We start from the raw sequence: 23,098 nt of genomic DNA on the forward strand, positions 1-23,098 counted from the left end.
CGTCGGACATGAAGGACAACCACCAAGACCTTGCTGTGGTGAAATGATTTGTGGATGGCATGCAAAAGAAAGCATTTCACTCTATATTGGTGCACGTGTTAATAATAGACCAGTTAGCAATCCTGCTGCAGGGTGGATGGCAAGGACTGATATCCCATTACAATCATTCGGTGTGCAATCACTGAAGGAATTTTTCTGTCATGGCTTGTATCTCAGGAAGATCAAAAGATTAACTTATCATAAACACAAGAAATTCTGCAGATGCTGGAAACAGAGCAACACACACAATGCTGGAGGAACAGAGGTCAGGCAGCATCTATGGGAATGAATAAACAGTCAGTGCTTTGGACTGAGGCTCCTCATCAGGACTGGAAATGTAAAAGTTGGAAGATCAAAGTAAATTTATTATGTAAGTATGCATGTCTTCATGTACTATTTTGAGATTCATTTACTTGCAGGCCTTTACAGGAAAATTTAAAAAAATACAATAGAATTTACGAAAAACTATATATAACAATGACTGACAATGCAAAAAAAAACAAGTAGATAGGCAGCTAAATAAACAATACTGAGAACATGAGTTGTAGAGATGTTGAAAGTGAGTCTGTAGGTTCTGCAATCAATTCCCTGGTGGGCTGAGTGAAGTTATCCATGCTGGTTCACAATCCTGACGGTTGAGGGGTAATAACTGTTACTGAACCTGGTGGTGTGGGACCCAAGACTCCTGTATGTTTGTCACGTACACGTCGAAACACACAGTGAAATGTGTCATTTGCAGCAAATCAAATCAGTGAGGATTGAGCTGGGGGCATCCTGCAAGTGTCACCAAGTTTCTAGCACCAACGTGGCAGGCTCACAGCTCACTAACACTAACCCGTATGTCTTTGGAATGAGGGAGGAAACCAAAATTTAAAAATAAGAAATAATTTTACATTACAAAAAGAGCAACTTCTTCAAATATTTTTTTTTGAGAGAAACAGCATGGTAACTGGGTCTCTGGCCCAACAAGTCCACAGCGTCCAATTACACACGTGACCAATTAACCCACTAACCCATATATCTTTGAAATGTGGGGGAAACCAGAGCACCTGGAGGAAATCCACACGGTTACAGGGAGCACGTCCAAACTCCTTACAGACAGTAGCAGGAATTGAACCATGATCCTACAGCTGGTGTTGTAAAGGGTTACTCCAGCCAGTATGCGACTATGGCATAGTGTGCAGTCACACAGGCTTTTTAACAGGAAAAGTGATATTGGAAAAGGCAGATCAGTAGATTTACTTTACTCATTTAATGGAGAAATTGAATTTGCTCAAATTTAAAGGGCAGAATTTATGAACTTTAGTTATCACTCAATGTCTCTCTACAGGGCTGATCAGTATTACAGGTATGGATTAACCTGTATATCTAGAAACCTCACACAAGTGGATTTACTATATGAGAATATTGCTCCAACAAAGAAATTATTGCTCTAAGATCGTTCCAGATTTATTCAGGCGCTTCTGGAGAATAGAACACCTCATTGATTTTACTCAAATTCATTAATTTCATGTCATTTGTGTTGGTTGCCATGGAGACAATCTGTGGTATAGAATGAAAGTGTTAAACTCCTGCGGTCAGGTAATGCATAACACAGTTAAAGTTGCTTTCACAATTCCATTCCGTACCATTAGATATCCCATGAATCTCAAGGTTTAGGCTATAAAATCATGAGATGTAGGAGCAGAATCAGGCCATTCTGCCCATCGAGTCTGCTGTGCATTTATAGAAATGAATAAAGACCATAGGAGCAAAATTAGGCCATTTGGCTCATCGAGTCTGTTCCACCATTCCATGTTGGCTGATAAATTATCCCCCTCAACCCCATTCTTCTGCCACTCTCTGAACCTTTAATGCCCTCATTTATCAAGAAGCTGCACTTTAAGTATACGCAATGACTTGGCCTCTACAGCTGTCTGTGGCAATGAATTCCACAGATTCACCGCCCTCTGGCCAAAGAGGTTCCTCTTCATCTCTATTCTCAAAATGCACGTCCCTCTACTCCAGGGGTTCCCGGCTGTTTCTATGCCATGGACCCTGACATTAACCGAGGGGTCTGTGAACCCCAGGTTGGGAGCCCCTGCTCTATTCGGAGGCTGTGCCCTCTGGTCCCAGACTCTTCTAGGCAGTCTTTGAACATAAACCAGTGCAGTAGAGGAACAGAACTTCAGCCTATGCTGCTAAATTGGAACCGGTAATGGAACTTTAAAAAAAAATTAGACCATAAGACATAGGAGCAGAATTAGGCCATTTGGCCCACTGAGTCTGCTCCACCATTCAATCATGGCTGATCGCTTTCTCCCCTCCTTGGACCAACTCCCAGGCCTTTTCCCTGTAACCTTTGACGCCACAGCCAATCAAGAACCTATTAATCTCCGTCTTAAATACACCCAATGATCTGACACCCACAGCTGCATGTGGTAACAAATTTCACAAATTCACCATCCCCTAGCAAAAGAAATTTCTCCACATCTCCGTTTTAAATGGACGCCCCTCTACCCTGAGGCTGTGCCCTCTCATTCTAGACGCCCCCACCATGGGAAACATCCTTTCCACATCTACTGTCTAGGCCTTCCAACATTCGAAAAGTTTCCAGTCCTCTGGCACCATGCCATAGTCTAATGATTCTTGAAAGATCATTACTAATGCCACCACTATCTCTAACGCTCCCTCTTTCAGAACCCTGGGGTGCAGTTCATCTAGTCTGGGTGACTTATATACCTTTAGGTCTTTCAGCTTTTTGAGCACCTTCTCTCTTGTAATAGTAACTGCACCCACTTCCCTTCCCTCACACCCTTCAATATCTGGCACACTGCTGGTGTCTTCCACAGTGAAGACTGGTATAAAATACTCATTTAGTTCATCTGCCATTTCCTTGTCCCCCATTATTATTCCTCCATCTCACTTTCTAGCATTCCTATATCCACTATCATCTCTCTTTCTATTTTTTATATACTTGAAAAAGCTTTTTCTATTCACCTTCCTATTGTTTGAAGCTTGCTTTCATATTTCATCTTTTGCCTCCTAATGACTCTTTTAGTTGCTTTCTGTAGGTGTTTAAAAGCTTCCTAATCCTCTTTTTTCCTGCTAATTTTTGCTTTGTTGCATGCCCTCTCTTTTGCTTTTACATTAGCTTTGAATTCTTGACAGCCATGGTTGTACTATTTTGCCATTTCAGTTTTTCTTTGTTTTTAGAATACATCTGTCTTGGACTTTCCTCATTTTTCCACAGAAACACACACCATTGCTGCTCTGCTGACATCCCTGCCAGCATCTCCTTCCAATTTACCTTGGCCAGCTACTCTCTCACACCACTGTAATTTCCTTTACTCCAGTGAAATTCTTTGTTACATGTACTGAGATATGGTGTAAACCTTGTCTTGCATATTATTGCTACAGATCAGATCAGTAAACAGTATGGAATAAAGTGTGAAAACCACCAAAAAAGTGTACTGCGGGTAACTGATAAAGAGCAAGATCACAACGAGGTAGATTTGGAGGTCAAGAATCCATCTTGTCTTCAGAGTTCCATAATAATGAAATAGAGGCTGTCCTTCAGCCTGGTGGGACGTGCTTTCAGACTTTCGTATCTTCTGTCCGATGGGAGAGGGGGGAAGATGGGTGTGGTCTTTGGCTGCTTCTCTGAGGCAGTGAGAGGCGTAGACAGAGATCTTGGTGGGGAGGCTGGTTCGTGTGATGTGATCTTGTGGTCACGTGCAGAGCATCTGCCGTAGCAAGCTGTGATGCACCCAATCATAATGCTTTCTATGATACATCAATAAAAGTTGCTAAGATTCAGTGGGGACATATCTAATTTCTTTAACCACCTGAGGAGGTGGGCACGTTGGTGAGCTGTTTTTTTCCCGTGACATGATCATGGTTGGAGAAGGACAGGTGATGCTCACACCCACCATCTTAATGCTCTCAACCTCGGCCCCACTGATGTAGACGGGAGAACATGCAGCACTCCTCCCCCCTTCCTGAAGTCAATGTCCAGCTCTTTTGCTTGGCAGACATTGAGGAGAAAAGGTGTCTCTCGGCTCTCTATCTTCTTCCCGTACTCCAATGCATCGTTATTTGAGATACGGCCCACTGTGATGGCTCTCAGCTACAGTCAGAGCAGAACCTGGCCGTACAGTCATGCTTGTACGGGGAGTAGAGTTGGGGGCTGAGGACACAGCCTTGTGGGGTACCGGTGTTTCAAATAATCATGTTGGGGAAGCTGTCTATGATTACCGATGTTGGTCTGTTGGACAGGAAGTGAAGGATCCCATTGCAGAGGGCGGTAGTAACTCTCAGAGACCAGAGTATGGTAAGGAACTTGCTTTGAATTACAGAATTAAAGATGGAGCTGTAGTCAATAAAAGAACTCTAACGCAAGTGTCCTTACTCCAGAGGTGAGTGTAGGGCGATAGGCCAATTGCACTGGCTTGAAGCTGCCTGAAAAGTTGGAGATGATGAGTGCCAAGAACAGCCTCTTGAAGCACCTTGTGATGGAGTTAGAGCTACTGGGCGATGGTCATTAAGGCAATAGACATTCCTATTTCAACATGTTGGTCCATGGTGCCGTGATGAGGCCGTGCTCAGGTTGGAGGAGCAACACCTCATACTCCATCTGTGTAGCCTCCAACCTGACAGCATGAACATCGATTTCTCCAACTTCTGGTAATCTCTCCCTGCCACCCCCTCCTCTCCTTTTTCCATTCCCCACTCAGATCCCCTCTTACCCCTCCTCTTCTCCTCGCCTGCCCATCACTCCCCTCTGGTTCCCCTCCTTCCCTTTCTGCCATGATCCACTCTCCTCTCCTATCACATTCCTTCTTCGTTAGCCTTTCACCTCCTCCACCTATCACATCCCAGCTTCTCCCTTCATCCCCCCTCCCCCACCATCTGGCTTCACCTATCACCTTCTAGTCTGTCCTCCTTCCGCTCACCCACCTTCTTGTTTTGGCTTCTGCCCCATTCCTTCCCAGTCCTGATGAAGGGTCTTGGCCCGAAACTACTACGACGTCGAGTCAGGCCTAGGTTGAAACATCAACTGTTTATTCCCCTCCATAGACGCTGCCTGACCTGCTGAGTTACACAGAGCATAGAACAGCCCATGATGTTGTGCCAACTGTTTAACCAACATTAAGATCAATCCTAAACACAAGAGATTCCACAGATTCTGGAAATCCAGAGCAACACACACAAAATGCTGGAGGAACTCAGCAGGTCAGGCAGCATCTATAGAAGGGACATTTTGGGCCGAGATCCTACATCAGGGCCGGAAAGGAAGGGGGAAAGCAGCCAGAATAAGATCAAACTTCCCTCCCACTGAGAGATATTTGGGTGAGTTATGTTTCTGTAGTGGTGCAGACTGTGCTCATCTCTACCGGTTTAACAGTGCCTCCAGCATTTTGGTGTGTAAACGCACACTTGAGTTTGGTAGGCATCGTTCCAGATCAAAGCCCTCCCCATCGTTGAGTACATTTATGTAGAGATCAAGATTTCCAGCATCTCAAGTTCAAAAGCTTAATTCTCATTCAACCATACACATTTAGACAGTTAAATGAAGCAGGGTTCCTTTGGGGCCAAGGTACAAAACACAGTGCCAAGAGTCACACGCGGCACAAGGCACATACAGCAGAAACACAGTTACAAAAAATATATAGCCCAAGTCCCTGAATGTCGCGGCCTGAGGACCAATGGTGCATGGGATGTTGTCCTGGAGCCATGTTTCCACAAGAACAAGGCCACAGCAGTTCCTCTTCACGCGCTAGTGCAGACGCAGACCAATGCAGTCCAGCTGGTCTTCCATAGAGCAAACACTGGAGGGCAACACTGATGAGAAGGCCCAGCCCCGACTCCAGCCCAGCAAGGATTCCTGCTGGCCCACAGAGGCCTCTGTTCTCTCTACACTGCCTATGGCGTCTCCTCCCCGGTGACACCGCAGCAGGAGAGTCGAGTCCACACAACAACTCAGGCAACACTGCTCCCCCACCGTCATCTCGCCAATGAACCAAGCTTGCAGTTATCTACATTACCAATGTCCAACAGGTTATTGTGATCTGTAGAATCTATTGTGTTGTTGATTATACTTAAGAGAACTGTGAGAGGCTTTGGGCCCTTTATTTAAGAAAGGATGTGTTGACATTGCAGTGGGTTCAGAGGAAGTTCATGAGAATGATTCCAGGAATGAAAGGCTTATCATATGAAGGCACTGGGCCTATATTCACTGGAATTTAGAACAATGAGAGGAGATCTCATTGAAACCAATTGAATATTGAAAGGCCTAGATAGCGTGGATTTGAAGAGGATGTTTCCTTTGGTCTAGGACCAGAGGGCACAGTCTCAAATTAGAACAGAGATGATGTGGAATTTCTTTAGCCAGAGGGTGCTGAATCTGTCGAATTTGCTGCCACAGACGGCTGTGGAGTCCAGATCACTGGGTGAATTTAAGCCAGAGGTTGATAGTTTCTGGATTAGTCAGGGTTAAGGTTATGGGGAGAAGGCAGGAGAATGGGATTGAGAGGGAAATGGATCAGCCATGATGAAATGGCAGGGCAGACTCGATGGGCCGAATGGCTTAATTCTGCTCCTATCTCTTATGGTCTTATCATCTTATAATGGTTTTCCATCTCCACACGTTCTGAGAACAGGGTGGCCTCGACTTTTTGGCGTCTCTTCCTCTTTATCAGGGGCTCCTAACCCTCTCTATGCCAAGGACCAATGCGATGAAGCAAGGGGTCTGCGGACCCCAGGTTGGGAAGCCCTAGTCGAGATGGATGCATGGACCACTTTAACATTGCCCAGCATTGCTGGTCTAACTCCACCCTGGAGAAGAAACACACATTGCAAATGCCGCATTGCTATTCTTACCAACACTATCCTCTAGATCGCTTCGCAGCTGGTAAGGCATGTAGAGTCAGCAACTCAGGTGTGCACCTACAAGCTCCAAGACAGGCACTTCATCAAGGTGGCTGAAAATCAAACAAAATTAATGATGCAGAGGGAGAACGGCTATTCTGGGAATGAGAAGGCAAGAGCTTTATGGAGAGCGCAGATGGCAGACTGAGAGAGTGAAGCTCGAGTCATTTATAACTGTCAGAGAACTCAGAGATTAGAGTTAGAAAGCACATCCACATCTCTGCCTGGTACAATAAACACTCAGCGGCCACTTTATCATGTACACCTGTACGTTAATGCAAATATCTAATCAGCAAATCATGTGGCAGCAATTCAAAGCATGCAGACGTGGTCAAGAGGTTCAGTTGTAGTTCAGACCAAACATCAGAATGGGAGAAAAATGTGATCTAAGTGACTTTGATCCTGAAATGATTGTTGGTGCCAGACAGGGTGATTTGAGTATCTCAGAAACTGCTGATCTCCTGGGGGAGGGGGGGGTTCATCCACAACAGTCTCTAGAGTCTCCAAAGAATGGTGCAAAAAACCAAAAATATCCAGTGAGTGGCAGTACTGTGGGTGAAAACACCTGGTTAATGAGGGAGGTCAGAGGAGAAAGGTCAGACTGCTTCAAGCTGGCAGGAAGGCAGCGGTAACTCAGATAACCACGCGTTACAACAGTGAGGTGCAGAAGAGCGTCTCTGATCATACAGCTCATCGAAACTTGACGGGCTACAGCAGCAGAAGACCACGGATGTGCGTTCAGTGGCCACCTAGTTAGCTACCTCATGTGGGTAGTACAGTTGCTACTGCGCACGCATCCCTGGCTTGGTCCTCATTGCTCTAAGGAAAACCGTCAATGTCAGCAAAAGAGCTGGTCCTTGGCTTCAGGTGCATATACTCCTGTCTACGTCCATGGTGTTGAGGATGTTGGATTAGGGTGTAGAATTGATCACTTTCTAGTACTTTCCTTGTAGTTTAACTTTCCTATGCTTGCTGATATTTTTATATAATCACATACATATTTATTGATTCCTTAAGTTGTCATAGGAGCTAGTAGGGAATAAGCTCCCACTGCCTATTAAATGCTCCCAGTGGAGTGCATGTGAAATAGCCTCTGACAGCCAAGCCCAGCTCCTGGCCTTCACGTGTGGCTTAGCTACTAAGCCCAGCAGAACCGTTTCTACTGACAGGAGCAGGAGCAAAGGTGGGTCACTGGCGCCTTAAAACCAGTTGCTTCGGGCAGATGGGACTCATTGGACGTGGTTGGCAGCTCACCTCGGAGAAGTAAAGCTCTAATCTCAAACCTCTGCTACCTTGCGGCCATACCCACTCGCGGGGGAGGCTTCGGGAGTGAGACCCCGAGGGAAGACCCGGAGCTGGAGGCCCTAAGGCAGTCCAACGGTGAGTTCAACGCCGCGACGGCAACTCCTGCGACCCCACTGGCGCCAAATTGTATCGGTCTTTGCTGTTTAGATTCATCAGCAGCATGGAAGCCGGCGGGGGGGTGGTGGGGGGAGCTTACTGCATGGGCAACAGCTCGCTCTCCATATTGTACTGCCCTGGCCTGTGCATCACATAGAGAGCTGGGACACCACATCCATGGTCGACCCGGACTAATGGAGGGCCTTATATTTGTAATAGCTCAGAGTAACTAGAGTATCAGTGATTCTGTACTCTACTTATTTAGAGATACAGCACAGAATAGACCCTTCCGGCCCTTCAAGCTGCACCACCCAGCAACCGCACAAGCCTGATGTAACCCTCGCCTAATTGTGGGACAATTTACAATGACCAATTGACCTATCCAGCGTGTCTTTGACTGTGGGAGGAAACAGGATCACCTGGAGAAAACCTATGCACCTTACGGGGACAATGCTCGGGGTCTTTACAGGGGATATGGGATTGAATTCCGAACTCTGACAGCCTGAGATGTACTAATGTCATGCTAACCACCACACTACCGCCGTGTACTGCTTTTCTAAAAGCTCCTCAGGTTTTCTACTGCAGGCACCACGGGATTGAAATCCGGCAACTTCATCGGTGAGTTGTTGTCACTGGAATGTTGTTATTTCTAATCTGAGCACGAGATGATAGAGGGGACCACAACTATTTTTTTCTTTACCCTCTTTGTTCTTGTAACACTTCACAAAACAGCCATAATCACCTCATTCTTCACGTCTGAATTCTGGATCAATATCCCCAGATCAAACAAGATTGAGAGGATCGATTGCTACAAGTTTCCAGGAGTGAACAGAACAGCTTCTCTGGGTCAATCCGTGTCGATGTCACAGCCATGAAAGCTCACCAGCACCTCTACTTCCTCAGGAGGCTAAACAAATTCAGCATGTCCCCCTTGACCCTCAACCAGTTTTATCGAAGCAGCATAGAGGCACCCTATCCTGATGCCTCACAATTTGGTATGGCAATTGCTCTGTCCATGAGCGTAAGAAAATGCAGAGATTTGTAGGCGCACCTCAGCACATCACAGGGGCCAGACTCCCCTCCATGGACTCTGTCTACACTCCTCACTGCCTCAGCAAGACACACCCCCCAGACATATTCTCTTCAACCTTTCCCACCGGGCAGAAGACAAAAAAAGCCCGAAGCACATACCACCAGGCTCAAGGCAGCTTCTACCTCACTGTTACAAGATTATTGAGCAGTCCCCGAGTATGATACTTTGGACTCTTGACCTCACAACCGACCCCTAATGACCTTGTACCTGGTTCTGCCTCATGCACTGGGTAAGGAAATGATCTGGTGTGTCAAAACAACCTTACACTCAACACTGGTCAGACCAAGGAATGGATTGTGGATTTCTGGAAGGACAAGGCAGGAGAACATACACTAGTTAATGTAAAAGCAAAAGAAAGGGCAGGCAACAAAGCAAAAATTAATGCGAAGATAGAGGATTGGGAAATTTTAAAAAAATCTACATTGAGCAACTAAAAAAGTCATTAGAAGGGAAAAGATGAAATGTGAAAGTAAGCTAGCAAATAATATCAAGGTGGATAGTAAAAGTTTTTTCCAGATTGTTAAAAATAAAAGAGAAGCAACAGTGGATATAGGACCGCTAGAAAATGAGGCAGGAGAAATAATAACGGGGGACAAGGAGATGGCTACTGAAATAAATGAGTATTTTGTGTCAGTCTTTACTGTGGAAGACACTAGCAGTGTGCCTGATGCTGTAATGTGTGAAGAAGGGGAAGTGAGTGCAGTTACTATTACAAGGGAGAAGGTGCGCAAAAGGCTGAAAGACCTGAAGGTGTATAAGTCACTCAGACCAGATGAACTGCACCCTAAGGTTCTGAAAGAGGTAGCATTAGAGATTGTGGTGGCATTAGCAATGATATTTCAAAAATGGTTTGACTCTGGCATAGTGCCAGAGGTCTAGAAAATTGCAAATGTCACTCCACTCTTTAAGAAAGGAGGAAGGCAGCAGAAAAGAAATTACAGACCAGTTAGTCTGACCTCAGTGGCTGGGAAGACGTTAGAATCAATTGTTAAGGATGAGGTGACACAGGACAAGATAGTACAACGTCAGCATGGTTTCCTTCAGGGAAAATCCTGCCTGACAAACCTGTTGGAATTCTTTGAGGAGATTACAAGTAGGATAGATAAAGAGGATGCAGTGGATGTTGTATATTTGGACTTTCAGAAGGCCTTTGACAAGGTGCCACAGATGAGGCTGCTTACCAAGTTAAGAGCCCATGGTATTACAGGAAAGTTACTAACATGGTTAGAGCATTGGCTGATTGGTAGGAGGCAGCAAATGGGAATAAAAGGATCCTTTTCTGGTTGGCTGCCAGTGACTAGTGGTGATCCACGGGGGTCGATGTTGGGACTGCTTCTTTTTATGCTGTATATAGATGATTTAGATGATGGAATAGATGGCTTTGTTGCCAAGCTTGCAGATGATACGAAGATTGGTGGAGGAGTAGGTAGTGTTGAGGAAACAGGTGGGATGCAGAAGGACTTAAGACAGATTAGCAGAATGGACAAGAAAGTGGCAAATGAAATACAGTGTTGGAAAATGCATGGTCATGCTCTTTGGTAGTAGAAATAAATGTGCAGACTATTTTCTAAATGGGGAGAAAATCCAAGAATCTGAGATGCAAAGGGACTTGGGAGTCCTTGTGCAGAACACCCTGAAGGTTAACTTGCAGGTTGAGTCAGTGGTGAGGAAGACAAATGCAATGTTAGCATTCATTTCAAGAGGTCTAGAGTTCAAGAACAAGGATGTAATGCTGAGGCTTTATAAGGCACTGGTGAGATCTCACCTTGAGTTTTGTGAACAGTTTTGGGCCCCTCATCTCAGAAGAGATGTACTGGCATTGGAGAGGGTCCAGAGGAGGTTCGCAAAGATGATTCCAGGAATGAAACAGTTATTATACGAGGAACGTTTGATGGCTCTGGGTCTGTACTTGCTGGAATTCAGAAGGATGAGGGGGGATCTCATTGAAACTTTTCGAATGTTGAAAGGACTAGACAGAGTAGATGTGGAAAGGATGTTTCCCATGGTGGGGAAGTCTAGGACAAGAAAGCACAGCCTCAGGATAGAGGGGCACCCTTTCAAAACAGAGATGCGGAGAAATTTTTTTAGCCAGAGGGTGATGAATTTGTGGAGTTTGTTGCCACATGCAGCTGTGGAGGCCAGGTCATTGGGTGTATTTAAGGCAGAGATTGATAGGTTCTTGATTGGACATGGCATCAAAGGTTACGGGGAGAAGGCTGGGAACTGGGGTTGAGGAGGAGATAGAAAAGAAGGATCAGCCATGATTGAACGGCAGAGCAGACTCGATGGGCCAGACGGCCTAATTCTGCTCCTGTGTCTTATGGTCTTATAGCTGTCATTGAGGGATCAGGAGCAGAAAGAGTAAACAATCTGAGTTTCCAGGGCATGGATGTCTCGGAAGATCTATCCCAGGCCCAACACATTGATGCAATCAAAGGGTTTGAGGAGGTTTGGTATTTTACCAAAGATCTGGCCAATTTCTACAGGTGTACAATGGAGAGCATCTTGTCTGATTGCATCACTGTCTGGTATGGAGGCTCCAACTGACAGGGTTAAAAAGGCCTCGGAGGGATGAAAACTCAGGCAGCTCCATTGTGGACACCACCCTCCCCAACACTGAGGACATCTTTGAGTGCAGTGCGTGCTCCTCAAAATGACAGCATCCATCATTAAGGACCCCCATTGCTCAGGACCTGCCCACTTCTCATTACTACTGTCAAGGAGGAGATACAGGAGTCTGAAGACGCACACTCAAAGATTCAGGAAAAGCTTCTTTCCCTCTGCCATTAGATACCTTGAACACTACCTCAGTATTTTAAAATATATTCTTATTGTAACATATGGTAATGTTTATGTCTTGCAATGTACTGCTGCCACAATACAGCAAATTTCTCAGCATATGTCAGTGCTAATGAACCTCATTCTGATTCAGACACAGTGCCTGGACTTGATGGGGTAGGCCCTCAGATTCGCAGGGAAGTGGGGAACAGCAGAAAGTCTGAAGATGGTGCAGAATGGATAAGTGTTCCAGGACTAGACCCTCAGTGTACACTTGTACCCCTACTCGTTAATGCCAATCATCTGACAGCAACAGAATGCACAAAAACATGCAGACATGGTTAAGAGGTTCAGTTTTTGCTCACACCAAACATCAAAATGGGGAAGAAATGTGATTTCAGTGATTTTGACCATGGAGTGATTGTTGGTGTCGGATGGGGTGGTTTGAGTATCTCAGAAACTGCTGATCTCCTGGGGTTTTCACACACAACAATCTCCAGAGTCTGCAGAGAATGGTGTGAGATCCAAAAGATATCCGGTGAGCAGCAGTTCTGTGGGTGAAAACGCTTTGTTAATGAGAGAGGTCAGAGGAGAATGGCCAGACTGGTTCAAGCTGACAGGAAGGTGACAGGAATTCAAATAACCACCCGTTACAACAGCAACTCTGAATGCACAACACATCAAATCTTTGCGTAGATGGGCTAGAGCAGCAGAAGACCTCGAACACACAGTCAGAGATCACGTTATTAGGTAATGAAGGTACTTAATAAAGTGGCCACTGATGGTAATGTGGCCAATTTAGAGGAACGGAGGGAGTGCTTATTAATTATCCAGTTCAATGCCTTTTGTACATCATAAAATCATTTGTATGATTGAGTTCCTGTGAGTTCGGAATAGTTATATAAAACTCAATTCTCATTAATTGTCTTGCTAAATTACTTGATAGCTACACAGATCTGGGTCAGGTTCCATGCCCCACATTATCATAAAAACCTAGTGATTTTTTTTTAGCCTGCCATCTGGCATATTTGTTCTTCAGGGACTGAGCGACTTTGACACGTTAAAGGTGTTGAAGAAGTGTGATTATTTAAGTAAAAGCCAGAATAATCATTCACTACAGGATGCCCAGCACATAACACCTTTGTCCATTCGTTTCAATCTTACCCGATCCCTAGACACAATAGACTGCTAATACTCTAAATCTGGCATGTCTATATCAACCCTTACCAGTTTTTACTAATGCCCTTAGAAAGCATCCAATCTGGATGTATCATGGCTTAGTGAGCAACTGCTCTCTGAATGCCCACAAGAAAGTTGTGGACACAGCTCGGCACATCACAGAAACCAGCCTCCCCTCCATGGACTCTGTCTACACTTCTCACTGTCTCAGTAAAGCAGCCAGCAGAATCAAAAACCCACCCACCCCAGACATTCTCTCTTCCCCCCTCTCCCATCGGGCAGAAGATACAAAAGCCTGGAAGCACGTCCCACCAGGCTCAAGGACAACTTCTACCCCACTGGTATCAGACTCTTGAATGGTTCCCTAGTACGATAAGATGGACCCTTGACCTCATAATCAACCTTGTTATGATTTTAACACCTTATTGTCTACCTGCACTGCACTTTCTCTGTAACTGTGACACTCTATTCTGCATCCTGTTATTGTTTTACCTTGTTCCACCTCAATGCACCGTGTAATGATCTGATCTGTATGAACAGTGTGCAAGACAAGCTTTTCACTGTATCTCAGTACATGTGACAAACGGTTGGTCATCCATCATGTCTGACGATGACAGGAGACCTGTGCGGGACTGTTTTTAAAGTGGGAAACCCACTACACTGGAAATGTTCCACTCTCTCAATCTTGGAAGTCTGGGTCCAGTGGTACGAGTAGTCGTCAGAACTGGGGTCTTTCTTGGTTGCAGTGGATAGCCATGACTTCGTCTGTCCATTGTCTTGTCCTTTGCTCTCCACAAAGGATTGCAAAGCCACCTTCCTGGCCTCAGGATTTCACTCTAGGTGCCATTTGTCCAGTGCACCACAGCTGACTTCACATGCGGGTATGATGCCCGCTGGCTGCCCTCATTGGGGTATGATGCCCGCTGGCTGGCCTCACTGGGGTATGATGCCCGCTGGCTGGCCTCACTGGGGTATGATGCCTGCTGGCTACACTCTCTGGGATATGATGCCCGCTGGCTACCTTCACTGGGATATGATGCCTGCTGGCTGGCCTCACTGGGGTATGATGCCTGCTGCCTACCCTCACCAGGGTATGATGCCCGCTGGCTGGCCTCACCTGGTTTAACCCACCTGTCGACATGGAGTACTGGGATGTGGCCACTGTCGCATGCAGACAGCTACTTGGAGCTGAGTGTCAGGTAGGGACCCAGGCTGAGTGAGCTGCCCTGGATTGGATATGACAAATAAGACCAATTCCAACATGATAAAATGGAAGCAACACACACAAAACGCTGGTGGATGCAGCAGGCCAGGCAGCATCTATAGGAAGAGGTACAGTCAACGTCCTGACGAAGGGTCTCAGCCCGAAACGTCGACTGTACCTCTTCCTATAGATGCTGCCTGGCCTGCTGCGTTCACCAGCACTTTGTGTGTGTGTTGCTTGAATGTCCAGCATCTGCAGATTTCCTCGTGTTTGCGATGATAAAATGGAGACTTGGTGTCACAATTGACAAAAGTCTTAAGCATATACGGACAGCTAGAGTGCCCAACACTTTTGCGCAGTACTGTATTTGTGGATGTGGAGTGGAGAGCCAGTTTGTAAAAGGATGTTGGGAGTGACGAGGGTGAAGCTCCGTGGGAGGGGTGTGGGACAGTCGGAGGAGGATTGACAGGCGTGGGGTGGTGTGGGTGCAGACACACCCAGCCCTGAGACACCAGGCACACGCATTTGATTCCAAACAATTGATTTACTGATCATTACAGAATGTCTCTCTGGTGTTTCCCACCCTTTCCCCTTTTCCCAACCATGATTTCCCTCTCCCTGCCCCCTTCCCACTCTCAGTCCACAACAGACCCATATCAGAATCATGTTTATCATCACTCACATACTGTATGTTTTGTTGTGGCAGTAGCACAGTGCAATACATATAATTACTACAGTACAGTGTAAAGGTCTTAAGCACCATAGCTATATATGTATGTGCCTAAGACATTTGCATAGTTATACATCTGATTATGACCTTGCACCAATTGTCTGCCTGCACTGAACTTTCTCTGTAACTGTAACACTTTATTTGGCATTCTGTTATTGATATGGTTGTCCTTGGCCTCCTCTGCTGCCATAATGAGGCCGCACACAGGTTGAAGGAACAACACATCATATTCAACTTAGGTAGCCTCACTGATTTCTCCAGCTTCCAGTAATCTCACCCCCTCTCTCCTCACAATTTCTATTCCCTACTCAGGCTCCCCTTTTACCCCTTCTCTTCTCCTCACCTGTCCATCACAGAATCAGAATCAGTTTAATATCACTGTGTGTACATCATAAAATTTGTTGGTCTGTTTCCTTTGTCCCCTCTCACCTACAGTCCACTCTCCTCTCCGATTAGATTCCTTCTTCTTCAACCCCTTACCTCTGCCACCCATCACCTCCTAGTGTCTCACTTCATCCCCTCCCCCACTCACCCACCTTCCCCCTCACCTGGTCTCACCTATCACCTCCCAGTGTCTCACTTCATCCCACCCTCCCCCTCACCTGGTCTCACCTATCACCTCCCAGTGTCTCACTTCATCCCACCCTTTCCCTCACCTGGTCTCACCTATCACCTCCCAGTGTCTCACTTCATCCCCCTCCCCACCCACTCACCTTCCCCCTCACCTGGTCTCACCTATCATCTCCCAGTGTCTCACTTCATCCCCCTCCCCACCCACCTTCCCCCTCACCTGGTCTCACCTGTCACCTCCCAGTGTCTCACTTCATCCTCCTCCCCACCCACCTTCCCCCTCACCTGGTCTCACCTATCACCTGCCAGCTTGTATCGCTCACCCTCACCTTCTTATTCTGGATTCTCTCTGATGAAGGGCCTCGGGCCACAACATCAACTGTTTATTCATTCGCACAGATGCTGCCTGACCTGCTGAGTTCCTCCAGCATTTTGTATGAGTTTATTCTCAACTCTACTTCCTTTCCATTTCCTGAATCCTCTGATTCCCTCAGTGAAGGAGGAGAGACAGAGAGAAAGACTGTGCACAACAGGACAATAGTGGAAAGAAAGCAACAATCAGAGAGAGAAGTCTGGGGTAGGCAAAGAGCTGAACTTGGAACATGGGGCCCAGCCTGGGCATGGAGCCCTCGGCTAATAGTCGGGGTACATGGCATAAAAAATGTTGGGAACCCCTGATGCAAAACATAGAACAACACAGCTAACGGTGATATTTTAACCTACTCTAAGATCAATCTAACCCTTTCCTCCCACATAAACCTCCATTTTTCTATCATCCATGTACCTATCTAAGAGTCTTTTAAATGTCCCTAATGTATCTGCCTCTACCAGCGCCTCTGGCAGTGTGTTCCACACACCCACCACTCTGTGTAAAAAAACCTGCCTCTGACATTGCCCCCCCCCCCCACCATACTTTCCTCAAATCATCTTAAAATTAACCATTTCCGCCCTGGGAAGAATTTTCGGGTTGTCCATTCGGTTGCCACCTCCTATCATCAGGTGATTCATCGTGTTCCATTGCTGAGGTAGGGCAGATGTTCTGCAGGTCGGCCAAACATCTGACGGTTGTAGGGAAGTAACTGTTCCTGAACCTGGTGGTGTGGGACAATTTGTAAATGACAAAGCAAGCAAATACATTTAGTAACTACTTCATTAGGTATATCCGCTGTGGTCTTCTGCTGCCATGTGTGTTCAGAGATGCTCTTCTGCACACCACTGTTGTAACGCGTGGATATTTGAGTTACTGATGCCTTTCTGTCAACTTGAACTAGTCTGGCCATTCTCCTCCGAACCTTTCTCATTAACAAGGTGTTTTCACCCCCAGAACTACAGCTCACTGGATGATTCCTGTTTTTCACACCATTCGCTGCAGGCTCCAAAGCATGGGCTCCAACCTTCTTGGTGCTATGGACCAATACCATAAGCAAGTATGCCATGGACCCCAGGTTGGGAACCCCTGCTCTAGAGACCATTGTGCATGAAAATCCCAGATCAGCAGTTTCTGAGATGCTCAAACCACCCTGTCTGGCACCAACAATCACTCCAGAATCAAAGTCACACACATTACATTTCTTCCTCATTCTGATGTTTGGTCTGAGCAACCACTGAACCTCTTGACCATGTCTGCATGCTTTTACACATTGAGTTGCTGCCACACAATTGGCTGATTAGATATTTGCATTAACAAGGTGTACAGGAGTACCTAATAAAGTGGCCACTGAGTGTCTGTCTCACACATACACACACATTTTCAGATTGACCTTGGAGTAGGTTAAAGAGTCTGCACAACATTGTGGGCCGAAGGGCCTGTACAGTATTGTACTGTTCTATTTCCTAAAGAGGAGAGGAAGCAGTTGGAATGTACAGGGATATTCACTCAGACATCGAGTATACTGCTGGTGGTTGGAATGTCTTTTAATGATCAGTTTGGGTACAACCATGTCAATCTATCATTTCGATACAGATCGTGACCATGAGAGCTTAGCTGAGGCTGCTTCAACCTGCTAGGTGGTTTCAGGTAAAACCAATCCTTCGGAAACCAGGGCATTGAGTTCTGTTCATTTGGTCTATGTAAGTATTCCATACACACGCACACTCCCCCTGTTAAGTGCGTGCGCGTGGGAGAACAGTGGCAGGGAATTGTGGGATGTAAAGGAGGCAGCCCTCAGGTATTGAAGGGAGACGTTGAAAGTAGTCAAGTCAAGTTTATTGTCATTTCGACCATAAGCTGCTGGTACAGTACACAGTAAAAACGAAACAATGTTCCTCCAGGACCCTGGTGCTACATGAAACAACACAAAACTACACTAGACTAAGTGAGACAACACAAGGCTACACTAGACTATGTAAAACAACATAAAAACTGCACTAGACTACGGACCTGCACAGGACTACATAAAGTGCACAAAACAGTGCAGGGCAGTACAATAATTAATAAACAAGACAACAGGCACAGTAGAGGACAAATTACGATATAATAATAAATGATGTAGATGTCAGTCTAGACTCTGGGTATTGAGGAGTCTGATAGCTTGGGAGAAGAAACTGTTGCTCAGTCTGGTCATGAGAGCCCGAACGCTTCAGTACCTTTTGCCAGATGGCAGGAGGGAGAAGAGTTGTTTAAACAAAAGAAAAACGTGTTCTTTGGACGTTAGCAGTGGTAGCAGAGGGTAGCTTCCAATTATAGGATCCACCAACATTTGATAAGAACAAGCCTTATGAAAGCTGGAAAAATGAAATTGGAATATGGACTTGTCTCAGAGACAAGAGTATAGCAAGCGTAGATCCCAGAGTGACCAGACAAGGGTACCATTACCTGGCACAAATCCAGTAGACAAGTACGGTTGGAGATCGAAATGTTCGGTGCATCGCTGGGCAAGAAAATGTCTGCACAGAACTGAATAAGTTAGGTGAACTGAAGTAAATAGCAAATCTGAAGATGTAGAAGAGTACCATATCACATTGCTTGTGAAGGAATCACTTAGTAATTCAGAGACATCTGAGGCAGAGATTTTGATGATGGGATCTCTAAGATCTGCTGTTATAAGCAGAGCATGCACACACACATAGTGTGTGGAGAGAAATGGCTTGAAAGCTACGTAAGTAGTAAACCTGAATGAAGTGCAGAAACTGGTGAACACAGATACACTTAGTAACAAAGCATTCATATTTGGAGATGAAAAATTTGTACCTCCCACCAAAAGAGTGAAAATTCCTGCAAAAATAGGGCAGACAAAATGTTACGTTGAAAGGGAGGTGGTATCAATGAAAATTCCATTACCCTTGATCAGATCTTCCCTAGAGAAAGTGGGGACAGTACTGGATATGGAGAATGACTCAGCTATGATATTTCAACAGCCAGAGTCTCTTGAGCTCACGAGCTCTGGACATTACTGGGTAAACTTTCGAGATAAAGACATTACTGAGAACCAATGTGAGAAGGAAGTACTAACTGTCACACAAAATGTGACCATAGATGAGAAATGCAAGGTGTTGCACAAACTTCACAAGCAGTTTGGACACATTTCAATAGATAAGGCCAGAGGAGCAGAATTAGGCCATTCAGTCCATCGAATCTGCTCCACCATTCCATCATGTCTGAGTCTGGATCCCACTCAACTCCGTACACCTGCCTTCTCGCAATATCCTTTGATGTCCTGACCGATCAGGAAATGATCAACTTCCGTTTTAAATACACGCACAGACTTGGCCTCCACCACAGTCCGTGGCACAGCATTCCACAGGTTCACTATTCCCCTGGCGAAAAAAATTCCTGTTTACCTCCATTCTAAAAGGTCGCCCCTCAATTGTGAGGTTGTACTGTCTAGTTGTGGATACAGTACTCCCACCATATGAAACATCCTTTCCACATCCACCCTAATCTAAGCAAGGGAGATGAGGCTGAGTACAGGGCTACGGTAGGAAACTTTGTCACATGGTGTGAGCAGAATTATCTGCAGCTTAATGTGAAAAAGACTAAGGAGCTGGTGGTAGACCTGAGGAGAGCTAAGGTACCGGTGACCCCTGTTTCCATCCAGGGGGTCAGTGTGGATGTGGTGGAGGATTACAAATACCTGGGGATACGAATTGACAATGAACTGGACTGGTCAAAGATCACTGAGGCTGTCTACAAGAAGGGTCAGAGCTGTCTCTATTTCCTGAGGAGACTGAGGTCCTTTAACATCTGCCGGAGGATGCTGAGGATGTTCTACGAGTCTGTGGTGGCCAGTGCTATCATGTTTGCTGTTGTGTGCTGGAGCAGCAGGCTGAGGGTAGCAGACACCAACAGAATCAACAAACTCATTCGGAAGGTCAGTGATGTTGTGGGGATGAAACTGGACTCACTGACGGTGGTGTCTGAAAAGAGGATGCTGTCCAAGTTGCATGCCATCTTGGGCAATGTCTCCCATCCACTACATAACGTACTGGGTGGGCACAGGAGTACATTCAGCCAGAGACTCATTCCACCAAGATGCAACACAGAACGTCATAGGAAGTCATTCCTGCCTGTGGCCATCAAACTTTACAACTCCTCCCTTGGAGGGTCAGACACCCTGAGCCAATAGGCTTGTCCAGGACTTATTTCATAATTTACTGGCGTAATTTACATATTACTATTTAACTATTTATGGTTTTATTACTATTTATTATTTGTGGTGCAACTGTAATGAAAACCAATTTCCCCCGGGATCAATAAAGTATGACTATGACTATGACTAATCTAACCCTTTCGACATTTGGTAGCCTTCAATGAGATCCCCATGCATTCTTCTAAATTCCAATGAGTACAGGTCCAAAGCTGCCAGACGCTCCTCTTATGTTAACTCCTTCATTCCCAGCATCAGCCTTGTAAACCTCCTCTGGACCCTCTCCAATGACAACACAATTTTTCTGAGATACGGGGCCCAAAACTGTTGACAATACCCCAGGTGCGGCCTGACTAGTGTCTTATAAAGACTCAGCATTATCTCCTTGTTTTTATATTCTATTCCCCTTGAAATAAATGCCAACATTGCATTTGTCTTCTTTATTACAGACTCAAATTGTAAATTAACCTTCTGGAAGTCTTCAACGAAGATTCCAAAGTCCCTTTGCACCTCTGATGTTTGAATCTTCTCCCCATTTAGATAATAGTCTGCACTATTGTTTCTTTTACCAAAATGCATTATCATACATTTCCTAAAACTGTATTCCATCTGCCACTTTTTTGCCTTTTGTCTAAGTCCTGCTGCAATTACATTGCTTCCTCAGCACTACATACCCCTCCACCTATCTTCATATTATCTGCAAACTTTGGCACAAAGCCATCAATTCCATTATCTCAATCATTGACAGACAATGTGAAAAGTAGCGGTCCCAACACTGACCCCTGAGGAACACCACTAATCACTGGCAGCCAACTAGAAAAGACCCCTTTTATTCCCACTCACTGCCTCCTGCAAACCAACCTTTTGTGATTCATACCGAAGTGCATGAGCATGTATTTTCCATCACTGCATTTCATTTGCCACTTTCTTGCCCATTATCCTAATCTGTCTTTCTGCAGCCTTCCTGTTTCCTCAACACTACTTGTCCTTCCACTAGTCTTCATATCATCTGGAAACTTTGCAACAAAGCAATCTATTCCATCATTTAAAACAATGATATATCATTGATATACAGCATAAAAAGCAGCGGTCCCAACACTGATCCCCTGTGAAACACCACTAGTCACTGGCAGCCTACCAGAGAAAGAGACTTTTATTCCTACTCACTGCCTCTTACCAATCAGCCAATGCTCCTTCCACGCTAGAAACTTTCCTGCGATACCACAGGCTCTTAACTTGTTACGTGTGCGTGCAGGGGAAGCGGAGGGAATTGTGGGATGTAAAGGATGCTACCCTCAGGTATTGAAGTGAGACTTTGAAAGCAAAGTTGCTTAAACAAAAGAAAAACCTGTCCTTGCTGTTTGGGCGTGAACAGGGGGATTGTGGGGGCTGGGATGTGGGCCATCTCTGATCGCTGGCTTCAAACACCAGGCCTAAGTGGCCTTCCACACCTCCGCAGCGAGAAGCTCTAGGGGGTCCGCACCTGGGAACAGGCCAAAGACATGCAGGAGGGAAACAATTAGCCGAATGGCCAAATACTGCTTTTACCTTCTTATGAGAGAAAAATCTATACAAAACAATGTGCTTGGGAACTGCAGGCATCCACAGTGTTAAACTACAGTCTGTCGACTGAAATAAGTCAGGGGAAATGAGAGCAATGCTGATATTACTGGAGGGCTGTGGTAGCCTAGAGGTCAGCACGATGTTACTACAGCTTGGGATGAGAGAGTTCAGAGTTCAGAGTTCAATTCCAACACAATCTTAAGGAGTTTGTGCATTCTCCCCGTGAGCTGCACAAGTTTCCTCCGGGTGCTCTGGTTTTTTCCCCACAGTCCAAACACGTGCCAGTAAATCAATTAATTGTCATTGTAAATTATCCAGTAATTTGGCTCGGGGTTGCTGGGCAGTGTGGCTTGTTGGGCACAATGGGCCCGTTCTGCACTGCATCTCTAAAGAAAGTAGATATCATAGCATAACCAAACCCCACATTCTTAGTGAATGAAGCAAATTTAAAAATAGGCTGTCTACTTCAATACAATACCACAATCTATTATTTATAATTAAAGATGAACATCAATTCAAGGTTGGGGGCTTGCACACAAAGGTCTCCAGCCTGCCATTAACAACGTCCCGCCCACTACAGCCTATTTCTCTAATCTATGCAGTGAGAAGACGCATGTTGACCCCAGACAGAGACAGCGCATCGCTTCGTGGAGATGAGGCTTGAGAGAAATAGCAGGAAACATTCTGCTTTCATGTAAAACCGAAGCTGAATCACCAAATTCCTCGGTATAAGAGCACTTTAATGAGGAGTCACTTCCTTAGCCAGGGGCAGGTGAATCTGTAGAATTTGTTGTCACAGACAGCTGTGGAGGACAAATCATTGAGTATATTTAAAGTGGTGGCTGATAGCTTCTTCATTAGTCAGGGTGTCATAGGTTTTGGGGAGAAGGCAGAAGAATAGGGTTGAGATGGAAAATAAATCAGCCATGATGGAAGGCAGAGCAGACTTGATGGGCTGAATGGCCTAATTGTGCTCCTATGTCTTATGGTCTTGCATTTAGAATCAATGTCAGAAATGTCAGTGTGCAAGGCAAATTTACAACTGT

The 23,098-nt window shown here is 45.5% G+C and overlaps 1 protein-coding gene across 3 annotated transcripts in view; it reads right to left on the reverse strand.

Annotated features, from left to right (window-relative positions):
• Positions 1-23,098, reverse strand: part of ndst1b (N-deacetylase/N-sulfotransferase (heparan glucosaminyl) 1b) — a 203,056-nt gene that overhangs the window by 107,313 nt on the left and 72,645 nt on the right. Inside the window, exon 3 of one of the 3 annotated variants that reach the window (XM_072264130.1) lies at positions 6,901-7,001. The exons of the other annotated variants lie outside the window; for them this stretch is intronic. The gene's annotated coding sequence lies outside the window, so the exon portion shown is untranslated. The remainder of the gene's footprint in view (positions 1-6,900; positions 7,002-23,098) is intronic. 3 annotated transcript variants of the gene reach the window in all.

This window comes from Mobula birostris, chromosome 7 (genome assembly GCF_030028105.1).
Source record: "Mobula birostris isolate sMobBir1 chromosome 7, sMobBir1.hap1, whole genome shotgun sequence".
Taxonomy (NCBI): domain Eukaryota; kingdom Metazoa; phylum Chordata; class Chondrichthyes; order Myliobatiformes; family Myliobatidae; genus Mobula; species Mobula birostris.